The following is a 23,884-nucleotide window of genomic DNA, read 5'->3' as shown; positions in this document are numbered from 1 at the left end:
CCAAATGTTAAATTGACAAATGTTAAACTGACTAGGTTTGTAGCGCTTTCTGACATTGTTGCAGTTACCCAGCGTTATTAAGAGGTGTTCTGGTCACCAAACTAATTAGTTCCCAAATCATGGATTACCCAAGTGACCAGGTTTATCAGTTCGGACCCAGGCTGTCTACAATCATAAATGAACTTTGAACTGAACAATCATTTGGGGTGATTGGATTCTATACCAAGATGCAATTTTTCGTAAGACCGGTACAATAGATGGCCCAAGCCAAAATGACATGGTAATGTTGAAGGTCATAAAGTGAGACTAGGACCATAGATATATGGCCTCCCATAAAACAGACTGAAAGGGAATACACACTCCAAGCATTTGCCCAAAGAATACAATCTATGATAGACTATCGCAATGTTGAGTTTCATCAAAAGGCCTCGCCTCTATATACCTGCAAGTAGGCAGGTGAGTGCCCTCTCGGTTTAGAAACCACGGTGATTAAATATTTCCCAATATAAACTACTCGTGGATAAGAAGCAGATAGGATTCCATGTTAAATATTTGAGAATAAATGGCACTGTAGTCTCAAATTCAAATAGGGCTGGAAAGTCTACGTTATGGGGTCAGACAATGAGAGGCTCCGCCATGGTGAATAAAAGGTTAGAGGACAGAAGATGACCAGGTAGAATGGTAGAGGGACGTGGCTGGTGGCCCCTCAAGGGTGGGGCTCGTACCTCAATGTTTATGTTGCCCCTCTAGCTACCATCATTAGGAACTGCGGGTTCCTCCCCGTGTCCTACGCAGACAACACCCAAATAGTAGTGTCAATCTCCCACAACATAGACAAAACAGCTGACAAGTTCCGCAACTGCATGGAACAAGTCAATAAGTGGATGCAACAAAACTGCCTAAAGCTGAACGGTGAGAAAACCGAGGTAATGCTGCTGCTAGGGGTGGAACCCAACACCTGGTCTCATAAGTGGTGGCCAGACAGTCTGGGCAACTGCCCTTCACCGGTGGACAAAGTTAGGAATCTGGGCTTTGTATTTGACTCCTATTTAACTTTTCGTGATCAGATCAATAAAATCTCATCAGTGTGGTAGGTCTTGAAATTAATAAAAAACCTATCACCATTCGTTCCCGTAGAAATGCGCAAAGCACTGGTAACCATGCTGGCCTTATCTAGGCTAGATTACGGGAAAGCACTGTATGCCAGGCTACAAAACCAACTGATGGCAAAACTACAACGCCTTCAAAACGCTGCAGCCAGGTTAGTTCTGGACATCCCCAGGTCTGAGTCGGTGGCTCACGCTTAATATGGAGAAAAGGGTAAAATTCAAATCAGCCTGCCTGGCATACAAGGCCTCCCAAGGGATAGGCTCCCAAATTTTGAAAGCTAACCTCCGACAATACGTACTAATCAGGAATCTTAGATCAGGTAATGCAAAGCTGATCAAAACCCCCAGAGTAAAACAGCTCAGATGGGGAGGGAGAAGTTTCCTGCTGCATGTAGCAAAGACATGGAACCAAATTCCACTATCTATAAAAAAACATGCCATCGCTTCTACTGTTCCAAAAAGCACTAAAGACATGGCTTTTTACTACTCGGTAACCTTTCCAACGTTCCACTACAGCCTATAGTCAAACATCAGACAAAGCGCCAAGACGCCCTTGGGCATTAGAGCGCTCTATAAATTTTTTAATCAAATCAAATCTCAAGATGGCTGCACTCTATAGCTGCTCTTTGTCAGTCGCTCCAAATCCAACAGCTTCGGAGACATCAGAGGACTCAGTTGGAGCGTGTGAAGAGACCAGGAGCCCCTGGCACGTCCCCAGAGCAGCAGAACCCCCTAAAATCAAAACAAGGAGCGATGGGGATGGAATTGTAGGTGCCTGATGAGAGGTCCCAAGATTATGGCAGCAGGCATCGAGCGAATTTGAGGAGGCGGGTTGTGATCCAGGCCTCATTGCGGGGCCCTGATGGAGAGTAGGAGTCACAGCGGGGGCCCACCGGGCCCGAAGGTAATCAGCAGAGTGCCCAGAGAGAGCTGGAGGGCCCCAGAGATGGTCAGTGGTTGCAGAGAATGGGGAGCTTGTAAACCCAAACGAGCAGCGGCCCTTAATTGGTGACAGCAGTCCACCTCCACTCACCTACAAGGGGACGGACAGCTATGGGCACCACCAGTGGGACCGGAGGTGAAGGGGACTTCCTTAGAGGAACACGGTCCCCTCTGACGCAGCAGCCAGACAGTTGGTGGATCGGCTCCCCCTGAGCTTTTGGGAGAGCCAGTAACAGAGGGGTGAAGGGAGCCCTGCTGCCTAGGAGAATGAAAATCAGGCAGGGGACTGCTGACGGATCAGAGGTGACCGGACCCCCTCCCCCAAACAACCTGTGCTGCCTATGAAAGGGGGGGGGGGGCACAGACGCAGCAGGGCTACTGCTGTGCATTGGGGACTAAGCAAACACAACGAGATGATGGACGGAGTGCTGCAACTTTTCAGACACTCACCCTCAGTTCCAGATCTGGGTTGAATCCATCATCATTCTTTAGCTCACTTCGCCATCTCAGTTCAGTCCCAGGTAAATGCAAATCAGTCTTAACCCTGTAAGTCATGGGAACAGTCCAGCTGGTACTGCCAAACCAGGTATTCTCTGAACCGGAAGCTAGCTTGGCTGATGAAGGGTGATGCCCAAAAACCGGACCAGGATGCTTGTTTCCGGTCCAGGGAAGATCTGGCTTGGCAGTTCAGGCTGGACTGCTCCCACAAGGAACAGGGTCAAGATTGATTTGCATTTGGCTGGGTCCAAACTGGGGTGGTGTGTCGAGCAAAAGAATAATGGATTTAACCCAGATCTTTGAGACTGGGAGTGAATCTTTGCATTGTCCAGCATTCTGTCCATCAATTGTTTCTTTTACATATGTCGCCCTAAGTGGGAAGGGTATGACCAGATGTGGGTCCCGTGCTCACTATGCCACTGGATTTAAGCTAGCCTGGCTGATGAAGGGTGATACCCTGGGACCTGTCCCATGAGTTTCTGGTCCAGGTAGGACCTGGCTTGGCAGTTCGGGCTGGACTGTTTCCACAAGGAACAGTGTGGGTCCAAACTGGGGTGGTGTGCAAATGAATGATGGAATAAACCCATATCCTTGTGATCGGGGGTGAATGTTTGCATTGTCCAGCATGCCTGCTGTCCATCAATTGTTTCTTTTGCATGTGCATTGGGGACTGGCCTATTGGAGGGTCTGAGGCCAGGGAGCCTTCCTTGAATGACTAAATGCTGCATGGGACTCCTAGGGGGGAGGTGAGAGGAAAGATGGGGCATTCAAGTGAGAAGTTAGCTTCGTATATGGTGCACACTTATGTAAGTGGGCACCCTGCACTAATCCAGATAACCTGTATGGTGATTTTAGTGGTCTTAGACAGCCTTAGAAAGCTCTCTAAATGGTAGCTGAGGAGAGCAGCCTTCAGGCTTAGTCCTGGAGTGTAAAGCAGCTCGTTATACCAGAACATAATCTTATAAGTGTTGATTATGTAAAAAAGAACCACACAGTGTATTTATAAAAATATGTATTTATTATAAAACACTCACTAACATATGCAGATATCTCCTAGCCGGAGATATATACAATGTTCAATATTTTTCAATTCAATAGAAACAGTTAAGTAGCACTAGAACACATTGGCCACCAAGGGGAGACCAAACCATATACTAAAATAGTGGTTTGCGAACCACAATTCAAGGGTTTACCCAGAAGACATAGAAGTGCGGGAACCCAAGTAAACACCCAAGGTAAGTAACCAGGAACCCTACAGTGGCCATGTGCAGAGTGGGAACACAACAGAGGGCTCAATGCAAGTCAATGGGTAAGTCGCGGTTGTAATTTTACAGAAGCACCCTTCCCAGTGGACCCTGAAGAAACCCCCTGGAAGACAGGGTTGAAGAGCCATTCCACTCATGGATACCCTAGGAATCAGGATACCTCCACCAGGGAAACCTCAGTTGATTCAACTGGATGACTTCAGTAAGTTGCCGCTGCTGGAGAAGGTAAAAAAGTTCAGGGGAACCCAAAGGTGTATTCATGTCGAGAAGTACCTGCAAGCAGATGGGGCAGAGTCTGCTAATCAAGAGTGATCAGGAAGCACGGAAGATTAATGTCCATCGATTAATGTGGCAGGAGAGGTGACGTGGACCATGGAACTGCAGCTGTGCGGACCAAGCGACGCAGTGGAAGACCAGGGGTCATTCATGAGCCATCCCACGTCGACAGATGTTGAGAGTTGATGGGGGGGGGGTCGGGTAACTGGGTCGGGGTCTGTCGAGAGCACAATAACCATAGTAATTGCAAACAACGTGGAAAGCGAGGAATGTGCAATGTCGGGACCAGCAAATTCCATGTGACTCACCACAAGCAAGTGAATCAGGACAGGCCCGAACAATCAGGGGAACCTGCTGAAATCAAGGCAGACTCGAGAGGACTCATAGGCCGGAGGCACTGGAGTCCCAAGAGGAACTCTAGCAGCTCACCAGAGATGCAGGCCCACGATGCAAGTGATGCGGTGAGGACAAAACTCTTGATCACAGAAGAAGCTTGAGGTTGGGGCTACTTGTAGCCCGAAGATCTTGGTGGAAGCAGGCCAACAAGCCTTTGCTACTGCAAGTCGACGCTGTGCACAGGGGTTCGGTTCCTGCAGCTCCGACAAGGGATACTCTGCTCAAAGTTGATGAGAGGACAGGGCAGGCCTCGAGGGATGGGAAGAAACACCACCTGTGTTGCTGAGCCTTTCGGAGTCCGTGGGAGCCCAGGATCAGCAAACCGGTTAACTTCGTTGCGGTGCATGTAGATGCAGGGAAGTGACTCCTTCACTTCAAGGAAGATTCCTTCAGGTGTCTTGGATCCCCACAGACCTTGGAAGGTTCCTATATGGAGCACAGGCATGGACATTGCAGCAGACGGGCAGGGCAACGAGAGTGCCCAGATGGTAGAAGAGGTGGTGTCTAGAAATTAATCTTGTCCCACGACGTATCTAGGGACCCACTCTCAGGTAAGCCCTTAAGTAACCTAAGGAGGGTTTGGGACAGTTCAAGGTTCCCTCCCAGGGGAGGGGTCAGACACTCCCATGTCCTTTGTCTAGTATCAAGCCAGAGCGGGAGCCAACGGCAAGCTGGCAAGTCCTCCGTCTCTGCCCCAATACACTAAACACTGTCTGGGAGGTGATCACATCTCCCTGTGACAGGATACTGATTGTTCTGCCTTCGCCTGCTCGAGTTTGGCTCAGCAGCAGGAGGCAAACGTTATGCTGTCCGGGTCTAGGAGACTGGTACCCGGAGCACTGAGGGGAGATTTACAGAGCATGGAATCATACCACCACACCATTTACGGTGTGGTGGTATAATTCTAACATGTTTGATACCAAACATGACAGTGTTCCTTACAGCCAGTTTAGAGATGGTAATCGAATAATAATGCACGGCGACCCTATGTATCGCGATGGCTGATGCACTTACAACCCGGGATAATGGACTCGGAAAGTTGTAGGGGTGTCCTGGTCATGCAGGAGCGCACTCACACTTCAAACCGAGAGCCCTGCCTTCAGGATTGAAAGGCCTGCTTTAGTGGCGACTTATAGGTTTAAGTGAAGTGACCTTAGATGCAAGGAAACCTATATCTTTCATAAGTGGTGCCATTACAGCCTGTGTAATCAAGAAAAAATAAAAATTAATTTGATTTAAAAAAAAAGTAGTTTTACAGGGATATACGCAACCTTACAGGAGACCAACATAACTCATTAAATTGGAGATTGCTAAATTGCCTTTGAACACCTTGTACGTAACAAAAGCAAAGCGGAATATGCCCTGTACAGACGTAGACAGAAGGAAGCGGTGAAAAAGACATTTGGATGCAATCATTGAAACAAAGAGGGAAGCTCCAACAGCTATAGATGCCACACAAAATTCTGCAGACATCATGGTGCAACTTCGCTAGGAAACTGCAAATATATTTGCTATTTCCAAATTCTTTATAGATCAGAATCCGATGGGGCAATACAGGTAGAGGAAAGGTTTTTTCAGAACTTGCATCTCCCAGCATTGAATGAGGATTGCAGAGGGGCAGGGCTTAACCTCGCTACTCAGAGACATTAAATCTCGCCAGCGAGACTGCGCATGTGCGCAGCCTACGCTAGCCGCGACCTAAAAAGGTGCTCTAAGATATGAAATAACATAATTTGACATTATCCAGTCTGCCGTTTGTTATCATACAAGAACCTTCCCCATTGCTCTACCTAAATCAGTACCCTTGGGATGTTTTAGTGACAGCCGTAGTAGACACATTAATCAAGCAATAAATAAGTCATGTTATGCAAACTGTTACAAAAATAAAACAAGTTTCAACTAGCAGTTCTAGTATTAAGACGCATCATTAAAATCTTTTCTTTACCAGAGGTGGTGATTGCATAACTCACAAATATATACTCTTTAATAAGCTCGGGTGGGGGGGCATCTCAGTGCAGTCATCTGTGTTGCCCTCTCCCCTGCTGGCCCAGTGCTAGCAGCGGGTGACGACGTACCCCTCATGAGTCCTCACTCATCAATGCCCTCTCTTCTGTTCTGGCGCACACTTCATCTCATTACCAAGCAGACACTGTGGGGCCGGACTCCTCCATCCACTTAAACGCTAACCGTCGCCTTGCCAGGACCAAGCAAGGTTCGCAAATCTTGAACCTACTTGTTTAAGCCTTGGGTCTAGGAAACCGATCCAAGAAGCAAACTAAGCTGTACAGGGGAGAAAGCGAGCCAACACTCAGTTGAACAGGGGTATAAACTTGTTTCTAAAGTCCTGCAGTTTCGGGCAACCCCATGCCATGTATGCGAACTCTGCATCCGACTTTCCACATCTGGAACAACAGTTCATTACCCCTGTAATCTGTTTCTGGTCAAATAGGTCATGTGCAAGTAATTAAATTGGATAAAGCTTAAATGTGGTATTCCTAGAGACGGGCTTTGGGCTCTCCAAAAACTTAACTCTATTCCCCCTGTTAAATCCCTTCTCAAAATCCCTCCCCAGCGTTCTAGAGTCTTCTCTAAAGGGTTAATCACCATCTCCAGCTGTGCTGTGCACAACCATTTCACTTGCCGCCCCCAGAGTCATCAGTGACTGGAGCACTTCTTGAGTCTCAGGTTCTTGTCTGCTTCCAGTCCATAAGTCTCCAAATGTTCTCACCAGTGCATGGTAAGTCTCAAACTTGGGCAGATATCTCAGGGCCAATGCAAGGAAAGACTGATCGCTGCACAGAGCAGGCCTGCTGTGCGATACGTGGTTGTGACCTATGAATAGTCTGTATCCAGCCAACAGCCGGAGAGGTCTCTGAAGGGTGGCCGAGAAGAGTGGCCGTGGCGCCTGCGGAAGCGAGAAGCCAGCAAGTCCACCCATTGCTTCGCAACTCTTTGGACTTCCCGAACAGCGCACTGCAGTCCACAGCTTAAGTCCCATACCACATGGAGCACGGCGTGAGGCTGAACCCGGGCCTCCGCCGACTGCCTGCAATACAGCGACGCCCGAAAGGGGGTCAAAGTGAGTGAGCAGCCCCATGAGTAGCAGGGAAGTCCCTCCCTTGGGGTGCCACAGGAAGACTATAGAGACTTTAATAAACGTTAACCCATACCGCAGCCAACGCTCGACGTCTCTCACTTTGGTCTCCTGCCACAGATTGCCGTCTGCTGTAGCATGCAGCAAGAGATGGCGTAGGAAACCCTGTTTGGCCAGTATCACAGCGAGAGACTAAGTTGTAAACTACTTCTTTGTGTGCTGTGAGACTCTCCTCTCACCCAATCATAAAGGGGTGAGGCCTCCCTGAGGTGATTACCGCCCCAACATATTTGAGACCGACAGAGTACGGAGGTGTGCACCCTGAGATATAGTACCAGCAAACTTAAGAGCATAAATGTTAGCCTGGTAAAACCCGAAAGAAGACACACGGGGGCGGGGGGAATCCAAGAGGCCACAGTGGAGTTTAAGAACTCCAACAGACTGGCGGCGGTGATCACCCCCATCCCTCCCCCTGCCGTTGCTAGATACAGTGATGAACTCGCCTTGCTGCCAAGATGACAGGCAGAAAGAACGCAAAAGGGCCTCACCAAACAAAGATTGACAAGTATGCTCTTACTAGGGGACCGGAGACTCAGGAGGGCTCCCAGGACCAATCCACCACCGAAACCCTGCAAATCTCAGAAGAAACTCCTCTATCCGTTCGAGACATTATGGCCGCTATACAGGGAGTATGCACCGCACTAGAATCCCGTATGACAGAGGTCTCCCTGATGAGAGCGGACTATCACACCCTGGGAACAAGAGTCAAGGAGGTGGAATACTCAACGGTGCATCTGCTCCAAGACACTAAGTGCCTTAAAGCGCAGGTGGGGGAACTAGAAGAATCAAACAAGCTCCTGGAAGAGCAGTTGGATGATTTAGAATGAAGATCCTGTCCGAACACCCGAATTTTGGGGGTCCCTGAACGTGCAGAGGAGGCATTCATAGAAGAAGACCTCATCCTCAAATATCTCCCACGGTAGGGACTTTTCAAGTTTTTCAGCATGGAGAGAGCACACAGGGTGCCAGGGGGCCGCCCTCAACCATGGGGCCCCTCCCAGCACACTGCTAGCACGACTTTCATTTCAGAGATCGTGACTAGATCCTTTAAATTGCCCAAACTGCTCTACCAGTACTATTCGACAATGCATGGGTTAACATCTTCCCAGACTTCACAATGAAAGACCAAACTAAATTGCCTTGACGTGAAAAAGGCCCGAAGGGGATTAAAAATTCAATGCTTTACCCGGCTAGACTATGCAAAGAATCAGAAGACAAGGCATGATTCTTTACCACTTGGGAGGTGGCAAGGGAATGGCTTGTGGGTGAAGACCAGTTGAGGGTGCCAGGCAAGGTGCACGCCTCAGAGTATGACTGCGTGGCTTTAGAACGACTACCAACCGGATAGTGGGACAAGCCCTGGCGAGACAGAGCACCAACAGAAGATGAAAGCGACAAGAGAGCCAAAACCCTTAGCGGTGCCCATATCCTAAGACTGAGAGCGACTAATTTGAGTCAGAACCTGAGATAGTCAAGTTTTACCCAAGTGGGTAGTGGGCTGCGATATGCTCCTGTTGGAACAAATCAGTAACTGGACGGAATATCCACCGCCACACCAGCTGGTGTAGGAGGTGGTTTGGTAGAAAATTCCAGTCCTAATGATACAAACTTTTGAGTACATATGGCCAAAGATGATGGCGCTACATGTTATTAAAGGTACGCGGACGGGTGGTGGGTGAGAAGGAAGGCCTACAACCACCTACATTTAGTATGTTGGGGTGGGGCGACAGGCACTCTGCAGAGTTAAGGGGCGGGTAGTTTCATTTCCGTCACGTAGGGTAGCGAGGTGGGGGGTCTTTTTCTTTGGTTTTGTTCAGGAGGGTGAAGGCGGGGGGTGCAAGTATGAGGCTTCTCAACCCCTTAATTTCCTTTGGACTATTCCCTTTAGGACAGGGTACTAGGGTGAGCTATGACATGATTAGGGCTCCTGGTTTTATGGTATTATTTTTTTTACATTTCCTATTTCAGTCTGTATTTATCAAATTTATTTTTTGTTAATTTTATCTGCATTTATCCATACTTTTTTGGGTTTTATAGAAAAATTTAGCTGAATTTAGTATATTTCCACATTTATGTAACTGGTAAATATGCACTGATGCTTGAATACCTACCAGGTTCCAATGCTCTAAACACCCACAGAAGATAAATCAATGTGCTTAGAAGAATATATGCAAATTTCAGTATCAACCATGTGTATTTCTACTGCTGTTAAAGCCTCTCTACTAAAAGTCCTTTCCTTTTTAGCCCCCCTACTGATCAATCCACACGGCTATTGGCCTGGCAGTCATGGCAGACAGTATTTAGAATTACTCAAAAAGCAACCCAATTTCTGTTTTAATCCACATTTAAAAATTAAGAAAGACAAGACTATAAATGTTTTCTGTCTGTATTTATCTGTACTAATCAGTAAAAACGGAAAACAGGTAGCCTTAGTCATGATAAAAAAAATATATTATTGAAGAGGCTGCCACAATTACAGCAAGATGTCTTGACGCAATCAGAGGATGGGGCGGAGAAAACCACCTTACAGAGACAAATGACCACAAGAATGGATACAAATATTCCAGAGCTTCGCCTCTTGTCTTGGAATGTTAACGGGTTGAGGGATAAAATCCAGAGGGGGGGGGGGGGAATAGTGCTACAATACATCAAACACTCTTTCGGCGTCAACCTATTGCAGGAAGCACATCTTTCAGATAATGGCTGTAAGGCACTGGACCGCTTGGGCTAAAAAATGGTGGCACAAGCGGGATACACTTCTAGCTCCGGGGCCACAGGAATTCTCCTTTAAACGCGTTTTCTTCTCTCAATAGACAATGTTTGGACAGACAGGCAGGGTAGATATGTAGCTCTGACAGGCACAGGGGAGAAGATAAATATCATCTATGTTTACAAACCACCAACTCTACACAGCACCACCCTCCTAGATATCTGTATGATCATGATGCTCCAATTGCCAGAGGGCGAGTTTCTGATAGGAGGCAACTTCGATATGACACTCTGACACCTTAGACCGCTACCCACACTGGCAGATACCTAGATATTTGGAGAGCTCTTAAACAACTCATACACCACCCCCCCCCCCCCCAACACTTTACATTTTACTCCAGGGCCCACAGCAGTAAGTCCCACATCGACGTTCTGATTTGGTCTGCCTCCTCTCTGCCAAATTTCCAAGAGGTGCGGCACCTGGCAAGGGTCATAACGGACCACTTCCCAATATGGGCAAGATACCAAAAAGGGTACCCCACGGAGAGGGGGACAATCTTCATAAACTCATGGTATCTGGGCACAATCTTCATAAGCCCACAAGCATTCGCTCACCTCCTCATTGACGCTTTGGGAAGCCTATGTCCTCGGAGGTTTGCAATTGGTGTGGTCTCTAATGGTATGAGTGTACCCATTGTACTGGGCGTGTCTTGAGCGCCGATGGTGGAGGTCGCCTGAGTGCTCGGCTCCACGATCGAGCGAACACAAGAGCACGATACGATGCAACAAACAGTCCACCTGCCTGACAAACCACTTTCTAACCAAGAAACATAAAGCAGACGACCTGAGGTGGGTGGTCTTAGAACAACCCTTCATCCCAGCGCATATAACAGATGTCTCACGGTTTCTATTTATTAAGGAACAACGCTGGATTTTTAAATTGAAAACTGACGTGTCAGGGCTGAACGATAACATCCCGTGGGTGTCTATTTGACCATCTGGGATTTACCATGGAGGGATGTCCCTCATGAATTGTCAACTCTAGACACTGTAACCTTCTACACAGAATGTTTTTCTGCACATAACACCATCAGATCCTCGAGGGGACCATACATCTGTGTTACACACGTCAGAAATCATCTAATGTTACCTTCTCATTTAGAATAAGAACAGATGAGGGAATATATTCATCACAGTTGGTTCCATCCACCCCTTGCCTAATATAGAGCCTAATATAGTGTCTGCTCTGCTTATTTAGGAGTATTATCCCACAATTCCTGGTGGTCAGGTCACACTCCTTGTTGCTCACCCTTAAATATCAGCAACTTGATGGAGAGCTTTTGGTAGGTGTGTCCTCTGTATATCCTTTGCACACTGCCATTTGCACTTTAACGTTGTCATGCCGACATTTTGATAATCACTATAACTCTGGCGCCTAACTCATGCTATAGCGCCCTGAATCTAAGACCGTGTACTGTCAATCAGAATGTACGATGCTGGGCACCGTCCCATCGGAATTAATACATTGACAAATGCAGTTTTTCATGTAGTGGAGCTCGCGCCGAGCGCATTACTAATTCCAGAACGCCTCTCTCACTGTCTCAAGCCTTGCATATTCAGTACATCTGCCAGCAGAACGAAGCGGCACCGTTTACATTAAAAGATCATTTGACACATTGCTGAGCATGCGCGGTGTGATATGTCTTCAGTAATGGGATGCACGCGCCGAGTCCCTTTGCGCATGCCCCAGTCCTGGAATGCGTTACATCTAGGAGCGGCTTACCGGCGTGCATGCGCCTTGCCGCGAATATGCGCACACCCCTTCTGGCGATTTAATAACAGCTGCTCGCCATTTGGTTAATTTCCGGCAATCAGTGTGGGTATAAAGTCGCGCGCCTCACCTCTCCTCGTTGCCTCCCGTTCGGCTTTGGTTTTAGCCGAGAGGTACCGACGGAGAGGTGAGTAAAAACGCCGCGTGGTGCTTCAACAGTCCTAGTTTTCACTAGTCAGGAAAGTGAAGCCTTCTCTTGTTAGAACAGTAATTTCAAATGAGCTGCGAGAGTTAACACCTGTCCTTCATCTACAGCACTAGTGAAGTTTTCGATATTGGCTATGGTTTTTCTGTTCCTTTGTAGTTAAGCTTTATATTTCCTTCACAGTCACACCTTTAAGCGCTACAGTACAATTTCAACTGATAACTGTATGCGTTTTTTAGGGTGTCTTTGTTAAAGAACTTAATCAGTGTCACTGGTTAGTAAAGGGTCAACTTTAAATGGTTTACCCAGGCAGTCAGCATTCCCCACTAGTTCTAACTAGTAATCATGCCTTTCCCTCCTTTCTGTTTTCCATGGGACTTTGATCACTATGGGCAAATATAAAACCAGTTTTTTATACGCACAAACCTTTGAAACATAGTTTTTGACTTAGGATACTTCTTAGACCTTTTTAGTCGCCTGGGCTTACATGTTTACATTTATTTGTTTGTGCTTAGAGCGGGGCCTCAATCTCCGAGCCGTTGCCGGGTGAGGTGAGGCTTGACTCCCACACATTGCTGGGTAAGTCTTGTTTACTTTTTGTATAATTGTTATTCAGCAAAGTCTGTGGTTTACTGTAATTGCAACCTATATTATATGGATAAGTCATTCTAATAGGAACTGACTTCGCTGAGCCTGACAATGGTCCTCAAGACACAATAAGCTTGTTATGTTTGAAGAACACAAATTAGTTTTTGGTTTTTCTCTTTGGTTACAGGACCGCGTCCTCAAATTGACAAATGGTTCCAGAGGATACGGTAGGATGGTCCTTGTGACCACACCATTAGTCTGACAGTCCTTTATCATTACTTGGTCTGTCTTTTTCACTTTGTATATTTTCTATTAGAGTGTACTTATGCAGTAGCAATATCTCATATATGTGGCCCTGAAGAATGCCGGTGTAGTTTCACCTATTGGCAGAAACATGTTGGCCTATTGAACAACACAGCAAAGCAAACAGTGATTTTGTCACACTGTTCAACATCTCTTTTTAATCTGGCGTCCGGGTGAATCTCAATAAAAAGTTTTTCTTTTGCCTCGACCGTCATTTTAACATCACTTAGTCACTTTTTTTGTTTGCACTGCACTTAACCAGCACCGCCCAGTGGCACGGACACTTCCATTATATGAACCAGATCTGTGTGCTGTCTAGCCAATTCAACTGGGCATGGACGCACCATTCTGGCTTCAGACGTCCTACATGACGAGGCTCCGCCGAATGGGTGGGCTGATAGGATATCTAACATACACCTAGTGTCTTATGACCACTCGGTCTGGTTCTGTGCAATCCAAAAGTTTGGTTTTCTATTGAGGACCTCATAGGCTCGGCTTTTTGTTTCACAGACCCTCCAACTCTTCTTGTTTTTTGTAGTTCCGTTAGGGGTATTGAGTTTGGACGGTCTATAAATACATTCCCCTTTGACCCTCCTTAAATAGTTGTTTCTCCTTATTTTAAAGGGCTCAGTTCAGGTGGAGGAATTGCACAAAACACCTGGCAGACAGAGGGGAGAAGGACACAAAAACGAGGGGAAACAATTATAACTGAGGGCAGATTGGCACAAAAAACCAGGCAGACAGAGGGGAGAAGGACACAAAAACGAGGGGGGGGGTGATTCTAAGGGTGGGCAGAACGGCACAAAACACTATGCAGACAGAGGGAAGAAGGACACAACAAGTAGTGACAAAGCCAGTAGGTCTAGGCTGATTGTACTAATGCATGCAACGTCAGCACACTAGAACACGACTCAGGAGCTCCACTGCAAAACAAGGATACACACCACGGGCTGTGGTAGGCAGTCAGGCGGCGGGGCTGCGATGGGCCACGGCCAGAAGCACTCCACTTCACCGTGTGGGCAACTACACTAATAAACACAACAAGAATTTGTGTATTGCTCTCAGTGTGTGTTTGTTGCCAGAACTGTATAACTTTCTTGTGCATGCATAAGGCCGAACGTGGACGGTTTGGGGAATGATTTTAAGGTGTAAGGAGAAATGACAGTGTGTGTCAGGGTGCACCTTACACTGCAGATTGAATACCTGTGGTTACTTCTGAGAGCTACAAAGTGGGAGCACTGTAGAGGGCACAACGGTTGTGCCACTTTCCCCACTTTTTTGCACAGCTGAGCGCAAAGCTTGCCCCACCAGACCAAATTCAATGATATATAACAAGTCCGTGGCAACCTTGGTGGCTTTACATCAGGAGCGAAAGATCCACTTATGCCCACCCAGTGGACATACTTAAGGGCCACGCCATATACTGCCAAAGCAATGGACTGAGTGGAACAGGTGGGCCTGGCTCTCTGCCTTTGGAATGTGCTCACTGCCTTGGTATGGATCATCCCACCCACACTCACTCCCCTGGCATGGGTCTGCTTGCCTTCTTAGCGTTAACTTTCCTTTTACAATTTCTCTCTGCTCGTGGTCTAGGCCTAGGTTTGAGTTCTACGGTCTGCAGGCATGTCTTTGCGACTATATGACCCGCGTTGGGAGTGTTGCAGGCAAGTTCTAATACAATCATGGCTCTGCTACTGCCAGTCAGTCCCATCACAGAAGTTTTACTTTTTTATGGGGGACCAATTTCCCCGATATTAAACCACAGCCTCTTTGGGGGAAAAAAAATTCAACTCATATCGTGTTACAATATACTCCATAATGGCAGGCTGCAGAGTTCCTTCCAACCAAGCCACAGGATAAGATGTAGCTGCAAGCAATAAAAGGTGCAAATAACCGCAATGGTGTCAAATAAGGTCAGAAAGAAACTACCCGCTGAGATCCACTATACCCATCTAATAAAATAGAGAAAAGAAACTGTGTGCTCAGCCACTCTCAGCTCCCAACTCCAATGCGCTGTTCCACCATCCCCGGGAATGGCTACTTGAAGAATGGTATGAGTCGCAGTACCTTGTCACTTCTACACACACAAATGGCACGGGGTTATGGCGCTTACACGCGGAGATATGCGTCAACATACTGACGAGGGCAGTTGAAGTATGCAACACTCGTCTGACACTCGGGTTATGCCACCCATACAAAAGATACAGCTGGGTGGTACCCCCTCACTTTTCAGCCCACGTACCCCACATAAACCCACAGACATACTCAAGACTCCAACAAGGCCTTTCCTAGGGAGCGTCTGAACCCCGGGACTTTCCCAAACCATGCTGCCTCGCAGCTTCCCCTCGGCTACTACCAGATGTACCCTCTCGAGAAGACACTCGTATCTGGGTCTCACATACTTCCAACAGCCCCAGTCTCACCTCGGATACTCACAAGGCCGTAACTGCCCTCGATAAGACTTACCTGTCCATACACCTTAGATACTCAAAACTAACATCCCCGACATTGGCGACAGCAACCCTCGCCCCATAAGACACAACACTCATGGCAACGGCCCCCGCTATACTCACAGTTGCCCGCTACCCTATCAGGTGCTTACAGCAGTTCCTGCTGTACTCCCAGCTACCCCGCCATTGGATACTGCAGTCCAGGGTCTTTCTCGAAATGGTGAAAGACAGTGCACCTTCGCAATGACAAGGTACTCACAGCTGCACGGTCCATCCAGGCAGTCCGTCGGGTACTTGGGCTAACCTCTGATGACTGTAGTCCACCAGATCCCCGAAGCAGCGGCAAAATGCCGGGCAGGCGCGACCCGTGTCCCGCACAGCAGTATTGTGAACACCCAGAGCTGCGGGCAGGGCCACAGGATTCCCAGCAGCCGCCGCTGCCCCACAGGACAGAAACACATCTCTGTCGGCGGGTGAAATCACTGGGGCTTCGGTGCTCCAGAGCCTCCTGCAAGTACGGGTCCTCCCAGGACACGGCAGAGTGAGCTCTGCTCCGAGTGGAGTCGAACCTCGCAGCCCCTCAGAGTGGTCCCGAAATGAGCTGCATTATACCACATAATTTACAGCAAGCCCCCGTTCGTTACTGTTGACTTATACGCGAGTGTCTTGAGTGAGTGATGGCTGGGGGAAGTCCTCTTTCTCACGTACCATGTGCACAGCAAGCAACAAGGGCTACGGCTGTTTCGAGTCCTTGCCTATCACGCAGACTTAATCGTTGTCTACACAGAATCACAGCGGGACCTGACCACGGGCAGCGGAAGCATTTAGGGGCGGAAAGGGACTGGAAAAGCAATCACTCTGCCCCAGCGCAGAGTCGCGGGTCGAGTTATTAGACATGCGACAAGCTGTCATTATTCGGTCATTTAGAGGCCCAGCCTGGGCTCGTCAGCACACGATCTAGACCAGAGTGTGGGCTCGGATCTGAAGGGCAGAGCAGCACGCTGTCACCAACAGCAAAACAAGCATTTATGGACGGACAGCGGGAGTGGGGGTGGCAGGAAGGGGCACACGGACAGCAGGGGGGGGGGGGGGGGGGGGGGGGGAGGTCTGGGACGGAATGCACTCACCTGGACTTCTTCCGGCGGCCATGGTCGGCATGAAATGAGGAAAACAAACACCCAAAAAAAAAAAATTTGAAACACCGCCCAATGACGATGCAAAAAGGGTGGAGAGGGAAAAAATTGCAGGAACGCCCACGAATCTGGTCCGGCCATGACGGACAGATCCATCTTCCAATGGCTAGCCTCCATTTATGGAGCTAGCCAATGGAAGAAGGGGCGGATTCAAGTCCCCCCATACTGAAAACTAAAGATTTCTCCTGGGGGCGGAGCTAAAGCTCCGTGCCCCAGGCAAAACCTAAAAATGAGTGTACCCATTGTTTATGAAGCTTTTCATCTCTTTGGTCACGGAGCACGCCTTGCAACTACCACATTTGAAATGGACCTTGGTAGGTGGTATGTTCCAAAGTGACAATTGGGTATTACTGGGAGGTGTGGGGAATGAAGATATCACCAAGTGGTACCTTAGACTTTTGCCTTTTCTGAATGCAAGGATGGGAGAATCAGGGTTGACTGTCATGAGCCAATAGGTGCCAATGTCTGTTGACTGTTTTTCTGATCTCATTATTCCTAGTACAAAAGGTTGTGACGCAAGTCAAGTATTCTTGTGCAGCGTCTGGGTTCTAGGAGGAATTCCCGGTGGCAAAACCAGGCCCGTTTACAGGCTTTCTTGAGGAGACTTACAGGGTAGCCCCTTAAGGTCAAGCGAATCATTAGACCTGCTGATTCCAAAAAGTAATCCTGCTTCATAGTACAATTTCTTCTAATCCTGAGGAACTGACCAAATAATTGAATTATTTTTTTATTCAATTCGTTCTTGCGTAGTCAACTCAAATATTCCATTGATTTCCTTCACAGACTATTCACCTATTGGGAATAGGGACCTGGCATGCCCATCCCAGGACTAGGTTAGTATCTACACCCACCTAGTCCTTTACCTCTACGCTTGGGAGTTTGCGCCATTAATTTTACCTTTACTTCTTATGTTGCCTCACACTCCCCTCTGTCCTGAAGAAGAGGACCCACAAGCAGAGGTCATAAGTTACCCTCTACGCACAAGTCTGGGCGAAACGACACCTACCCCCAAGCAAGGGCCTGTATCACTTTTGAACACACTGCCCTATTATCGGATGTTGAATTTATGCACCTAAAGAATGATGACAAATGTGTTCAAAAATTATGTTGTTGACAGGTCTTACTATACTGTTTTTCCTTTATAACTAGCATCAATCAAAAACAAGAATTACTGTGATACTCTACAGCCTGTGACCTTCACCTTTTTTTATTCCAAGCACGAGCACTCCTCTCCCGTACTCTTTTACACTCAAGCAACCGGTTTACTTCTTAAACCTAGGTTGTAATGTCTTAACCGTTTTTTAGGTCGAGCGACCTATCTCAATGCACATGTGCATTGAGAGCTGGAGCTCGATATAAAGGGGCTTAAACAGAGCTTACCGAGATCGGGCGATTCCATGAAGTGCCCGTGAAAGCTCGCTCAATGCGCATGTGCATTGCCATTAAAAGCGCGTGCACAGACACCAGCCTCCCTCCCACAGTCATCCCCAGCGTGCGCTGTGCCAACAAGCCTTTCAAGTGACTTCAAAGGTATCCGCTACCCCCACCCCCTGCTTCACACGTTTCTCGCATTTCTCCTCCCTCCCTCGCCTTCCTCGCCCTTCAGCGTGCCTTCAGCCTCCATCCTTTCTTTCTCTCTTCCTTGTCTTTAATTTGTTTTGTTTGTTAGTGTTAGTCTTCCTTTTGCCTTTACGGTGTCGTGCATCTGAGCAACTACAGTGCGACTTAATTTATTATTTCTCTTAAACTTTTACCGCGTTTGGGATTTTATTTTTGTGTGCATTTCTGGTGCCGGTATTTACTGTACATTTACGCTTATTTCCTATACACTTACTGTCTAACCCAATCCTGTACGTGTTCATGAACAGCTTGTTGTTAAGATGTCCATGGAAGCGGCTCCATGTGAGTAAATGCCGCATTTTGTGAAGCGTGGTAATAGCTAGTTTTTTTTATAGTTAAAACATCACTTTGTGTAGCGGTGGTTTAATGCAAGCTCATACATTTTCCTCGAGCAATTCCTTTTATGACAAGCCGCACCAAACACTGGAATCCATTTGTGTTCTATGAGGAACATGCAGCGAGAGAAGGCAATAAATTATCCAGACTTCTTCTGGGGATTGTAAAATGGATTGAAAATATGTCATGACTTTGCCCTTGAAAGCGGCTTGCCGTTTGAGCATTGAATGAGCTGCCTTGCTGGCTGTGCTTCCTCCAGTAGCGACCCAGCAATGAACCGCCTGATTTCTTAAAAATGCATTTCTACTGCAAAGTGGGATGGCTCTGCACACATTTATTTTGTATTGCTCTCGAGCTGTCTTCAAAGTATACCACCTCTACTGTGCAGATGACTCGAATCGGACGTCTCTTTTGTATGCAATTATGCGGGAAGGAGCAGGTCCCAATCACGAATTACAGGACCTGCCATTAGGAGCTTCTTGATTTTTTTTTTTTTTTTAATTGATGGTTGAGCCGACCACCTCAGTGCCACTGCGCCAAAATCAGAAGAGTAGTTTAATTCTGATGGAGGTGTAACACACACATATATTGGTACACCTAGAATAAAAGTCTGTGGGGAGAACAATATTTTTAGCTTCGTTTTTAGGGGCGAGTTTGAGAGCGCGCTTGCAATACTATTGTGTTCAATAAAGGACTTGCAGCCCGCCCACTGCTTATCATTTGTTGAGTCTAGGAAATGTGAGCACTCTGTATTTTGCATCCAATTCATGGAGTACTTGGATGCAATTTTACACAGCTTAGGTTGTTTAGTTTTAAGTGCAAGTAAGTAGTCCATTTCTATTTCCTTGCCTGCTAGGTCTTGTAATCCTGGACTTGTAATATGAAATTTGAAGTTACACTACCAAAAAAGGTAACGTCACTCAGCACCAGGTGATTATTTTCAGTTTCTCCGACATCAGTATGTTATCAGCTAACTCTGCCTTTCCTATGTAAACACTGGCCCCATGTGTTGTATGATAAAACGTCCTATTACAAACCTGAAAAGAGGTATCTTACTTTCAGTTTCACCCACCGCATCCACCACCACCACATCCACCGCATCCACCACCACATCCACCACCACCTCCACCTCCACCACCACCTCCACCATCACCTCCACATCCACATCCACCACCACCACCACTTTCACCACATCCACCACCACCACATCCACCACCACATCTAACACGCCCACCACCGCATCCACCACCACCACCGCATCCACCACCACCACATCCACCACCACCACCGCATCCACCAACACCACATCCACCACCACCACCGCATCCACCAACACCACATCCACCACCACCACCACATCCACCACCACCACCACATCCACCACCGCATCCACCCCCACCACATCCACCACCACATCCACCAACACTTTAACCACACCCACCACCACCACCACTACATCCACCACCCCATCCACCACCACCACTGCATCCACCACCACCCCTGCATCCACCACCACCCCTGCATCCACCAGCACCACATCCACATCCCTCACCACATCCACCATCACCTCCACATCCACCATGACATCCACCGCCACATCCACCACATCCACCACCACTTTCACCACACCCACCACCACATCCAACACATCCACCACTGCTTCCACCACCACTGCTTCCACCACCACCACATCCACCACCACCACATCCACCACCGCATCCACCACCACCACCGCATCCACCAACACCACCGCATCCACCACCACCACCACCACACCCACCACCACATCCAACACATCCACCACCGCATCCACCACCACCACATCCACCACCGCATCCACCACCACCACCGCATCCACCAACACCACATCCACCATCACCACATCCACCATATCCCCCAGATCCACCACCACCACATCTATGTGTGTGTGTGTGTGTGTGTGTGTGTGTGTGTGTGTGTGTGTGTGTGTGTGTGTGTGTGTGTGTGTGTGTGTGTGTGTGTGTGTGTGTGTGTGTGTGTGTGTGGGTGGAGGTGCAAATGCAATGTTCTTGGATTTTCGTCACAATAAAATACACTGAACATAATCTTCACAAAGGTTATTTACAAACATTTAAGCTATTGCCATTATAAATTACAATAACTTTTATTTAAGTATTAATTGTTTACAAAATTAAAAGCCATTGTTATTTGTAATATCAATACATCTAAGTCACGTAAGTACAACACACATTGCATTACAAATGCTATAGGTGTCACATTTGCGAAAGTTAAAACTATTGACATTGTAACTGACAAAGCTATTAATTTTGCTATTTTCAAAACCAACACATAAATAAAAAAAAAGTGTCATTTACAATACCAATCGCTCAAACTTTCCTAATGCGAGACCTATTGCATTTCCAATGCTTGTTTACATTTATTATTGAAATATAAAAATTAATATATTTAACAGAAAACTGAGGGTAAAGTTTGTATTTTCTCTTCTTTCAGGGTTCACATGTATTAAATAATTTGTGATCTAATAGTACTGATTGCTAGCGGTTGATTAACCAGGCAGCCCCCTTATAATAAATTTGTCTCACTTTGTTTTTTTCTCAAATCAGTCTAGGACCATTTGTTTTTCATATCACATCTTTACTTCAGGTAGTATACTTATATTATGGTTCATTCCAGTACTGATATCAGATGAGATTTCACAAATCATGACCCCTCAAAAGTCAAGGTTAGCTTATTACTGCAACAGGTAGGGCTGAAAATGCAGTTATGGCAGTATCAACTGGGAGTGGACGACCTAATAGGACGTTTTTAAAGTATCTGGAATTTGAAAAGAATTATTGGTTGGCCCCAGCCACAAACTTAAAGGACAGAAGAGATCGAGAAATATTACCAACAACAGAGGGAGTTCAGTCTGGGGAAGACAGTAAAACAAAGATCAGGAAAGATTTATAGAAGAGTATATGAAAGGGTTCAAGTGCATTCAGCACAAAAAAACACAATCCAAGCTAATTTGTAATGATACCTTGGTACTCCAAAGGTTTAAATAAACGTGCCCAGGCAGTACTGAAGCTCGAGCTGTGGGCAAGAGAAAAACACGCCTTTCATATCTATGGGGCTTGTCCAAGCCATAGGATAGGGTCTTCTGGAATGAAACGTTCAGTGGTATGAAAAATTCCAGGCTACCCAATCACTGAATAACCAGGATATATTGTTTTTGGCTTGAGAAAGAAAGACTTAAAAATGTAAAATTCTGCTAGAAGAGGCAAATATGTGGAAAGGTGCAGAGTAGAAAAGGAAAGTTGTCAAGTTAGTATTACATTAGCACTGGAAACCACTGCAAAATAGAAAATGTACTTTGTTGAATCAACAATGGGATGATTTAAACTGCTCTCTTCACTGGATTCAGTTAGATTTTATAGTATACCCACAAAGAAAGAAGCAAAAAAAACCTGAAAAAATACATTGAGGTTTCCATATGGCTTTCTACTTGAGAAATGCAAGTGAACGAGTGCAAGTGAACGAGAAATCTACCTATCTGGCGGTAAAACATCACTTCATCAAGAAGAATACACTGCCAGTTTGAATGAAAGTGGGGCAATGAAAGGGGACAACATATGGATACATAATTGGGGAAAAACAGAATTGTTTATAAGTAAATGAATGTTCATTGAACTTATACAGGTAAAAGTGTGACTCCAAAAACAGAACACTCAAATATTCAAATGACATTCCCACATTTTGAAGAACTAAAAGACCTTTAAAAAAGTCCCACCAGAGAAATTGGCTGCAAATATAATTGTCCTGATGAAGACACCACGACGTGTCGAAACGCGTTGACTGACCGACTACAGCCACAGCAATAGTAGATAGGGCAAACATTATTGTCCTTTCAGTGTTTTTAATCTATATGTTTTATCTATAAAGAATATTTGTTTTATTGCATCAATTCATCATGTATACAAAATTTAACTGTACAAATTAATCCTTTTTTAATTAAAACAAATCGTTTTTGATATCAATTTCATTGTTTGTGTTATAGTTTATGCTCTTTTTGGTAACAGGAATTTGTTTGGACATAGCTAGTGTTTTGTTTATAAGATAGCCTGGGTTGATACCTTCACATTATTCCCACATTTTACCCAGACCAAATATTCCAATGGACTCCTCCACTTCTTGGGTGGCACCCAAAATGCTGACTGCAGGCATGTTGATCGGGGTGTGAATAAACAAATACTCATAGGTACTTTACCCTCTTAAGCGCTGCTGACGGCCAACGGTCGTCACGAGCGCTACCTCCCCAGTGATGCGCACGACCATTGGACGTCCATTCAGCACTAGTTCTAATGGACAGCGCAGCACTGGGGAGGGATATTTGCGAAGCAGCTAAGGGGTTACATTGTCTGCATGGTTCCCTATGGTCATTTTCTTGTGTACATGCGTAATACAAAATAACGTACTAACTTTATCAATGCTCATCTAGCCCTTTACGCTTAACTTACAAATATGGTCTAAAAAAAAAAAGGGGTGGTATAACTGTGTTGACTGCCTGAGATAGCACGTTTACTGTTTTTGTGCAACAGATCTGCTGTCAGTGCAGTCTCCGTTTCACTTTGAAGAGTTGTTGAACTCTCACTTTCAATTCTTAAAGCAAAAATTGCACTATGCGTGATGTGAGCATATGAAGGATTGAAAACAAAAACACAAAGCATAGGTGAAGTTTTATTTATTTAGGGAGTTTTATAAAGCTCAACATAACTAACAGTATAAGAGTGAATCACTGCTTAAAAAAACCACACAGTTACAAAACAAGTATAGTTCAAAGACAAAAGGTTCATCATCTGTGATCGTTCTTCAGAGGTGCAGTCATGAGGTCCAAGGCTTCTCCATTTTCGAAAGAAAGTGTCAAGTGGTCACCGGTTCAACCCTGGCCTTGGTCGTTACGGTAGAATCTGTTTAAAAGAAACCATTTAATCACTTTCACGAAAAACGGAGTTCGTTTGAATCTCAGGTGAGAGAGTTCCAGATTCTCTGGGTGAACCAGGATATGGTGCAATAGTAATTCTGTTTTCTAA

At 46.4% G+C, this 23,884-nt stretch overlaps 1 protein-coding gene across 2 annotated transcripts in view; it reads right to left on the bottom strand.

The window, feature by feature from the left end:
* LUC7L (LUC7 like) overlaps positions 1-23,884 on the bottom strand; it is a 235,161-nt gene that overhangs the window by 177,125 nt on the left and 34,152 nt on the right. The window lies entirely within an intron of this gene.

This window comes from Lissotriton vulgaris, chromosome 10 (assembly GCF_964263255.1).
Source record: "Lissotriton vulgaris chromosome 10, aLisVul1.2, whole genome shotgun sequence".
Classification (NCBI taxonomy): domain Eukaryota; kingdom Metazoa; phylum Chordata; class Amphibia; order Caudata; family Salamandridae; genus Lissotriton; species Lissotriton vulgaris.
This window is presented reverse-complemented; position numbering and strand designations above follow the sequence as displayed.